The sequence below is a fragment of the Rana temporaria genome, chromosome 4 (assembly GCF_905171775.1).
Source record: "Rana temporaria chromosome 4, aRanTem1.1, whole genome shotgun sequence".
NCBI lineage: Eukaryota > Metazoa > Chordata > Amphibia > Anura > Ranidae > Rana > Rana temporaria.
In genome coordinates, this window is record NC_053492.1 from 116,498,359 (window position 1) to 116,507,749 (window position 9,391).

Genomic DNA, 9,391 nt, shown 5'->3' on the forward strand with positions numbered 1-9,391 from the left:
CATTATCATCAATGCCCCAGCCCTTGCAGCCCTTTCTGTTCAAGTAGTTGCGTTTCCTCCTCCTCAATAACATTAGATGGCCTATAATAAACACCAATAATTAACTTTGAAGTACTCATACTCATAGACAGTTTACCCATAATGCTTCAGCATCATCACACACTCTAGCAACAAGGTCCTCTTTCATACTTGCTTTGTGATCACTTCTCACATAGTGGCAGACACCACCATGTTTACATTTTACCCTGTCTCTCCAAAAGAGAGCACAGCCAGCAATATTAATAGCCCAATTTGTGGGAAGAATGAAGCCAAGATTCAGCAATAACATTTAAATCATAGTTCTCTTCATGCACCATAGCTTCCAACTCAACTATTTTTATTGACTTATCTTATCACCTGCCACAGCCCTACCATCTTCCCCTTTTCCACCCACCAATAGGGTCTGACCTGTCTGCACCATTATATTCTCTTTCACCCTCCCCCTCAATCCTACTTTAAATACTCCTCCAGGCTTCTTGTAAACTTTACCCCCAGGACAGCAGATTGGGTATTCTTTGCAAAGTAAAAATGCACCACATTCACTCAGCTCATGGTGCAACTTCCCTTGCAACGTGTACAGCCTATTTGCCTTTAGTAAATCACCCCTATGGTATTACAAGTCTTGTGTGGGGTAACTGGAGTGGCCTGCACAGAGCCCTAAACTCAACCCTACTAAGTACTTTAGAATAAGTTGGAATGTCAATTGTGAGCCAGGTTCCTGACCTCAAAAATTAACTTTTGGTTAAATGTGCATAACATTTCCCAAACACATTCAATATATTGTGGAAAGTCTTATCAAAAGAGTGGTGGCTGTTATACACACAAATGAGGCGGTAACTCCATATTAATGCCCGTAGTTTTGGAATGATATGTCCAACACGTTTATATAGGTGTCACAATAAGGTGTCCGGAAATGTTTAACTAGTTTATTGTATGGATGTAGCCATACAGGGACCAGCCAAATTTTGATTCATGTATGGGAAGGGAGGTTGTACAGAAGTCAAACTACCAATTGACTTCTATACAACCTCCCTGATGTTTTTTTTGTTTGATGCTCAGTGAATTGCTTTTTTACAGCCAAATAAATACAATATTAACTAACTTAGAGTTGGCTAATGTTTTCAATGCGTAACAGGCAGCCCTATGGCTAGTTGCCACTGATCGTGTTAGTTTACCAGGAAACTCACGATATTTGCCAATGTTCTACACAACACAAAAGGCCTCCTTTGTAAAACGCTCAAATGTTTTAAAGCCTGAGTGATTTTTTGTTCAAACCATGTCAGAAGGTTGACGCAGAATAAATACTTAACTGTATTGCTGTTTATTGCTCTTATCATTTAGGTAGAGATATTGACTTCTGTTCTACTGATGTGACTCTCCCTAATCACTAGCTCTAAAGATTTACCCTGTAAAGATTCCTGTTTTCAGCACTATTTGCACAATATAATTCTATTATAATATATCGAACATATCGAATGCAAGCATAATTTTCAAGATATCATTTTTTATGCTGCTAAAAGTAAAAACTATAGTTAGCAAAGACACTCTAACTACTAATCTAGCCACACATTGCTTGCATGTCCTAAGTTGAAGATGAGCAAGTACAAAATGTAGCACACTACATTCCCTTAAAATGAGATATGTTTTTTTATCACTAAGCAAAATTCACTTTTCTATATTATATAAAAAGTTTTCCTTTACCTTATGTGTGCTTCTCAGCCGAGATTCCCAGGAAAAGGATTTACATGTCACTGCTCACTGTCTCATTTATCACTGGACTTTACCCTCCTTGCTAGCAGGCTGATTCCTGTTCCTTGCCTCATTTACATAGCCATAAATTAATGGCTGTTAACCATTTCAGATGTGTTGTATAACATTACTAGTCATGTTTAATGAAAAATTAAACTAGGTTGAAAGGTCTGCACCTAGGTCTTCTTTTACAAATGTTTTAGTGACGTTTATAGGTTACAGAGTTTGAGATGCCAAACACACAAGGGGACAGTGGCGGCTGGTGAAGTTTTAGACTTCTCATAAGCCCCACCCCTTATAGAATCCACTCACTCCATCCCCTGTATTCCACTTGCTTCCACCATTAGTGTTAGGAGTATACAGCTCAGCACCACAGATACGGTATACAGATCAGCACCACAGATACAATATACAGATCAGCACCACAGATACAGTATACAGATCAGCCCTACAGATACGGTATACAGCTCAGCCCTACAGATACGGTATACAGATTAGCACCACAGATATGTATACAGCTCAGCCCAACAGATACAGTATACAGCTCGGCACCACAGATACGGTATACAGATTAGCACCACAGATACAATATACAGATCAGCAGCACAGATACGGTATACAGATCAGCACCACAGATACGGTATACAGATCAGCACCACAGATACGGTATACAGATCAGCACCACAGACAGTATATAGATCATTATCACAGACACTGAAATACCGACAGCATGACAATATCCTCCCCCCCCCCCCCCGCAGGATCGCAGACACCCCACTCACAGCAAAACCCCCCCGCAAGGATGGATCACGGGACACCCCATTCACAGCAACCTCCCCCCAGGTATTAATTGTGGGACACCCCGCTCACAGCACAATCTCCCCCCCCCCGCGGATAGATCGTGGGGACACCCCGCTCACAACACAAGCCCCCCCACCTCTGGTGATTTGCGCAAATTGGGACATGCAGGTATGCGTCCTTGATGGCCAAGGACGTCAGAAAGTCCCTCGGATGGAGCGCAGCTACCACCGAACGAATGGATTCCATGCAAAACTACCTAACTCTCACAAAGGCATTTAGGGTTGTGAGGCAAAAAATTGGACGGCCCCCGTCCGTCTTCGGGACCGAGAACAGATTTGAATAGAATCCCTGAAACCTCTCGTCCTGCAGAACAGATAAAATTACCCCGCAGCTTAGCAAGTCCCACACTGCCCCAGCAGGGCAGACCGACGAGCCAGAAAGATAGGAGGAACCCTATCTAGTACTCCGAAGAGACCACCTTGCAGACCCACTGGTCGGAGAGCAGGAAGGTTCACTGAGCTGTGAACCTGCAAAGCCCCTCCCCCACGGGTGCCGGCGTGTTCGGCCTACGTACCCAGGGACGTTCCCGTCCCCCAGCTAAGCTTTTGTTGGCCTGCAAGGGTTTACCCGCAGGCCCTGACTGACGAAAAATACCGCTTCTGAGCGGGGAATGAAGGACCCGGCACACGCCGCGGTTCCTTCCCCCTAGCGGACTGAGGGAGGAGAGTGCTCTTACTCCCAGTGACATTCGTGATAATGTGTTCCAACGAGGTACCAAAATCTCCTACCCCTAGGGGTAAATCAGCCAAATCAGGCGGCGCAAAACCATCGCTGAAACAGAGGCTCTGGATATCAAGGATGCTGCATCCCGTGTAGCATCACAGACATATACAAGGCCCTGGACCAACTGGTCGGACAGTCTAACAAATCAGGGAAGGAGCTGGTGCTCCTCCACAGTCTGGTGTAAAACCTTGCCCAGCGAGTGTCTGAGACACCAAAGTTGCGGTCACAACAGGCCGAGATGCAGACCCCTGCATGGTAAACATGGAGCGGGTCATCGCCTTGGACTTCCTATCAGAATGGTCCTTGAAGACAGGGGTCCCTATTATAGGGAGAGTGGTCACCCCTTTTTAACCGGGCCCCGGAGGCCACTACCTGAGGAGAAGTGTATATATTTTTTTTAAACTCTCCTCAAAGGGGTACCAAACCGCCAGGCACTGAGGAACTACAAGGATTTCTGCAGCCTTTCCTATTCCTTATCAATCAACTTGTCAAAAGAAAAGGATATATAAGGAAAACCTTTACAGAGCGGCCTGGATTGTGTGCACAAAAAAGACCGAGCCCTCAGAGGATACCTCCGCTGCACAATACAGCATAAGCGAGTTCCCTGCAGCAGCGCACTGAAAAGTGCCCTGTCACTGACCCCAGTGAGGATTTTCCCTCACAAGAAAGGTCCTGGTCTACTTACATAGACCACACAGAACCAGGGACGTGACAGCCAGGTCCCGGTCTGAGGCAGAGCAGTTCCCAGGGGATGGGGGGGAGGGGGCACATTTCAACCCCCCCTCCTAACACCCGCACGCCACTCTAACAAAGTGTCCATTAACTGCAGGAACCCCAGCTGCCACCTTTGGCATGTCTTGGAGAGGAAGACCAGACACTTACTCCATTAAAAACAGCTCTCAGGGATACATTTTAGACATGAACTAATCCCACCATCCTTGCTGCGCTGACCGGGGGTTACCCAGGGGACTCACCAGAGGAGACCGTTCAGCGCCGCTGCCTACCCTCAGAACACAGTGTGTGTGTGGGGAGAAATGCTGTGAGGTAAATCAAAAAACATGAGGAGATCCGTATTACGCGCTGTATAAGCCCAGCACTAGAGGCCAAAACCCCCTTCAAAATGTCCACCGGACGCCTCAGATGGAGCAGGGAACGGACACAGTAAAATGGCCGACCGCAATAGCAAACTGCGCCATAGCGCGACCACAATAAAATGTCCGTCAATGGAGATTTACAATGGTAGCAGCAGGCTACAAAAACATGGCGCCGGCACCGCAAAAATGGCCTAAAACGCTGTGACGAGGATGAGAAGGCCCAATGAGGCCTTTCTGAGGCAAATACATTCCCACAAGGAAAACACAGGCCCAGACAGCCCACAGTCCCCTGGTGGGAAAATAAGCCCCCCCCCCCAGGTCCACCCCGGGATCAATGAACAGCAGAGGGAAAAAATTACAGAGAGCAGGGAAGGGAGGACAGGAGAACCCCCGAACCCCAGGAATGCCCAGCTATACCGACCCGCCAAAGCGGGAAGGACTGTACTTACCCGTCCATGCAAGGACCCACTGACGCATTCCTGACAGACCTACACCGCGTAGGAGTAGCTGTCTGCCCGGTCCACTGTGAGTGAGACAATACCAGCCCAGTCATATGTGGACCCTGGAGCCAAAGCTCACTGGCCACCCCAGGTGGGTCTGCCACGAAGTATGACGTGGCAGACCCAGCCTCTTTGCAAAGGTGTGCTCACGCTCACAGGCCGGGCTGAGGAGAATACAAGGATCTATAATATCCAGCCTGTCTCTCAGCCGACAGTTGATAGAAGATTCTTCAGAAGAAAATAAAATAAAATAAAAATGTACTAAGCGCGCTGTGCCCACAACGGGAGCCATATGTCGTCCTACTTTGCTAGGCAGAAAGAAACTGAGGCTGCATACTGCAGGGGGAGGGTTATGTCCAGAGGGACCACCCCCTGGGCGGGGCTGTTCAACTCTGTTAAAGAAACATGTATTTAATTATCTAACATGTTTCTGCCTAGTCCTCTCCTGTGAACAGGAACATAACCCACTTGTCAAGATTTAAGGAGCTGTGTCCATCCATGGACGATAAGAGAAAGGGTATTACGTTGTGGCCATAATATTAGCATATTCGGCAGAAAAGCGAGGGCCATGTGATAAGAAATAATGCAACACTGAGAGCCCTTATAGAGAAAATTTTAAAATGGGGGGGGGGCAGGTAGGTGGGCATTAGTGTTTGGTAGGGGCAGAAGTCAGAGAAGGAATAAAGGAATTGAGTATGCTTGGAGAAGTGAGTGGTAGGGTGGAAAGAAAGAAGTAGGAGAAATTGACAAAAAAAACGGGGAGGGGGGGATTGAGGGCTAACCAGTTGATTACTATTCAAAATGCTAGTAAGAAATACTTAGGAGCAGTGGTTTGTGTATATGAAATCCAGATAAAGACTTCTTCACAACAGCAGCAAACTGATTGCAGAACAGAGCAATGTCCTTTAGCATAGGTGTGCTAATTGGTAGAGCCATGTAGGCTCTATCAATTGGTCTCTGTGCATCCTCAAGCCTTTAATTTATGGGTGTTTGTTGCCCTGTTTGACCTTAAGATCTACACTGGAGAATCAAATGGTGAGATGGCAACCAACCTGTAGGCTGGGTTCATACTTGGGTGGGTGGTGGAATTTTTTTTAGAAATGTTAGGGTAACATGTGCTTTAATGTCCCTAAATTACAATCATCCATTTCTCATATATATACTATAACAATGCTTACCATAGTCCAGCTTCATAGTGACATCAGGATTATACCAACAATCTCAGACTGACAATCTGAAATTTAAACCAAGGAAAGTTAAACAAGCAAAATGCTTATAAGCTTTATCTAATGTACTCCAAATGATCCATTTAAGTGTCTACTAACCAATAAATATTATTGTTTAAGAGAATTGGTAAATGTTCTGGACACAATCTCCAAACAAATCTTTAATATCGTAATCAATATTTTGAAATAACTTATGAGAAAATATTTTTCACTGACAAATTCAAGGCTGAATGTCCCTTGTCTGTATATAGATCTCTATTTAATTCAATGGAATAAAGTAAAGGGTATGTGTAGGGTAGGGTAGGGTATATGCAAAGACATGTAAAATACTGATTTGTGAAGAAATTTAAATGTTATTGTTTTATCTTCTTTAACATGTATAACAAAATAAAAAAATATCCTTATGGAATTATATACATTTATGATATGGTTGAATATCATAGAGTTCTTGTGGGAAAAAATTTGGAGTGTATTTATTTTAATACAGTCGTTTCTGATAGATTGGTTGAAATGATTTACACGTTTCCCTATCCCATTCACTGCAAAATTTCATTTCCATTTGCATTTAGGTGGTTCATAATAAATGGCTTTTCGAAGTCACAAATAGCTTTTTTATTTTAAGCATGTTTGCTCAATTTTCAACTATTAGAGCGAACAAGTTTCAAGCAGTGTATGCGGATTTAGTTCAAGGAATTACATTCATTTTAAAATCAAATTTTAAAAGCAAAAGTGCTTTCAAACAAAATTCATTTAGTCATCAAATGTACAAAAAAAATTTGTATGAATATTTGTACGAACTTTGATTTGAAAATCTACTACTGTATAGCCTGCTTTAGGCTTGAAATACACATGTAGGCCCGGATTCAGATACGAGTTTTGACAGCGTATCTCCGGATACGCCGCCTTAACTCTGAGTGTGCGGGGTCGTATCTATGCGCCTGATTCTTAGAATCAGTTACGCATAGATATCCCTAAGATCCGACCGGCGTAAGTCTCTTACACCGTCGTATCTTAGGCTGCATATTTACGCTGGCCGCTAGGTGGCGCTTTCGTAGATTTACGCGAGGAATATGCAAATTAGGTTGATACGCCGATTCAGAAACGTACGTCCGCCCGCCGCATTTTTTTACGTTGTTTACGTAAGGCTTTTTCCGGCGTAAAGTTACCCCTCATAAAGCAGGGGTAAGTCATGTTAGGTATGGACGTCGGAAACACACGAACAGCGTCGTATTTTACGTCGTTTACAGAAGTCGTTCGCGAATAGGGCTGTACGTAAGTTACGTTCACGGCGAAAGCATTGACAGTTTGGCCTTATTTTGGAGCATGCGCACTTGGAAACATTCACGGACGGCGCATGCGCTGTTCGTAAATAAAAACGTCAATTACGTGGGGTCACAAGTAATTTAAATAAAACACGCCCACATCATCCACATTTGAATTAGGCGGGCTTACGCCGACACATTTACACTACGCCGCCGTAACTTAAGGCGCAAGTTCTTTCTGAATACGGAACTTGCGCCCTAAGTTACGGCGGCGTAGTGTATCTGAGATACGCTACGCCCGCCGATAGATACGAAAATGTATCTGAATCCGGGCCGTATTGTTTAATCTTACCTTTTACAGGTGAGTCTACGAAGCATCAGATTTAGCAAGCATTTACAAAGCTTCAAACAGCACTTTTAAGCCCCAAGCCAGGAATGTTGAAAAAAGATTCTAATGGAGGTGTTGTCTTTATTTAAATGTATTTTTAGCATTCTTACACATGAGAATTCCTAGTGTGCTATGTTGGCTTTGTGGAAGGGGAGATGTTATGGTACTTTTTGTATTTTTCATATCCTTGAAGATAAAGACAAAAAAAATATGTACCCTCACACCTACTCTCCCACACTGCCAGCCTAGCACAATAGTCATACGTGCAAGTAATTCTCATGTCCCTACCAATTTAAATGTCATTCACCTTTACAGAGGTGCTTTGAGAGGGGTTCAATAAAAAAAGGTCCCAGAGTACCAGTGTTTGATGCTAATGGACATTTAGTTCATAAGGGCAGGTGGGACAAAACCGCATCAATTTAGTTGTACAATTCAATGCCTACATGGTTCACACACAAAAAATATAAAACACTAAGTAAGCCATATAACTAATGAAAATTGTATCTAAAATAAAAACTATGCTGAATTATCTATTCAAGGAACAGGCAAACTTTGCTACTTTACTGTACAAATGCCAACTGAAATGCGTGTTGTTCTGTAAAACATCTCTTCAGTTCAGTCTAAGCTACATAAAAATGCTTGTGCATAAAAGAAAAAACACAATTCATTAGAAACATTGTAACAAGAGAAATGTGTACAACAAAATATGTACTTACTTAAGCATACGTGTAATATCAGATAAATGACTGGAAATAAAGTTGATTTTTGCAAACATGTAGAAGACACTTGTAGAATTCCATTGATGCACTATCTGTGAGATGCAGTAACTGCAGCAGATATCAGAGGCTTCTGTGTGGTGGAACTGAAAACAGGTCAATGCTCCCTACTAGGCAATCCCATTATGTTCTGACATTCTTACTTCCTCCCCCTCCCTATGTCTGCTAGACAGGGATTAACTACTGCACTGACATGAGACATTGTGAAATGTTTAATTAACACTGCGGTCTAAATATGAATTTGAGGTACAATATGTTGAGGTACATACCCATGTAAGAACTATGCATTCTAAACTACAGTTCCCTTTGCAATTACTAAAAAAGACTGTTATCGCTTCTCTTTATGTATACAGTGCCTTGAAAAAGTATTCATATCCCTTGAAATTTTCCTCATTTTGTCACGTTACAACCAAAAACGTAAGTGTATTTTATTGGGATTTTATGTGATAGACCAACACAAATGAAATAGTTGAAAAGTGCAGTGTGCATTTGTATTCAGTTCCCTTTATGCTGATATCCCTAACTAATCTATCTGGGGCCCATAGTCCTGAGTCCCAGGGGTCCCCAACCATAGCCCATTACCAGTCCATGGCCTCTCTGCAGCCATGCGGCAGGCAGCACGGGAGATCCGGAGAGCAGGTAGGCAGGCAGCCAGGCCAGGAGCAGGCAAGAGAAATTACATCATCTCTCACCGCCCACCCTACATCACCACTGTTCTGCCCTCACTGTGCAGCTGTGGGCAGCAGAGAGATTACACTGCCCTCTCTGGTGAC

At 43.6% G+C, this 9,391-nt stretch overlaps 1 protein-coding gene and 1 long non-coding RNA gene across 2 annotated transcripts in view; both read right to left on the reverse strand.

The window, feature by feature from the left end:
* MYO7B (myosin VIIB) overlaps positions 1 to 1,835 on the reverse strand; it is a 349,736-nt gene extending 347,901 nt beyond the window's left edge. The window contains exon 1 of the mRNA XM_040348869.1: positions 1,741 to 1,835. The gene's annotated coding sequence lies outside the window, so the exon portion shown is untranslated. The remainder of the gene's footprint in view (positions 1 to 1,740) is intronic.
* A 4,309-nt stretch (positions 1,836 to 6,144) lies between these two features.
* Positions 6,145 to 8,700, reverse strand: LOC120935315. Its single transcript, XR_005748409.1, has 2 exons — positions 8,559 to 8,700; positions 6,145 to 6,200 (listed from the first exon to the last, which is right to left on the reverse strand). It is a non-coding gene; the product is annotated as an uncharacterized LOC120935315 (long non-coding RNA).
* Positions 8,701 to 9,391: the final 691 nt, after the last annotated feature.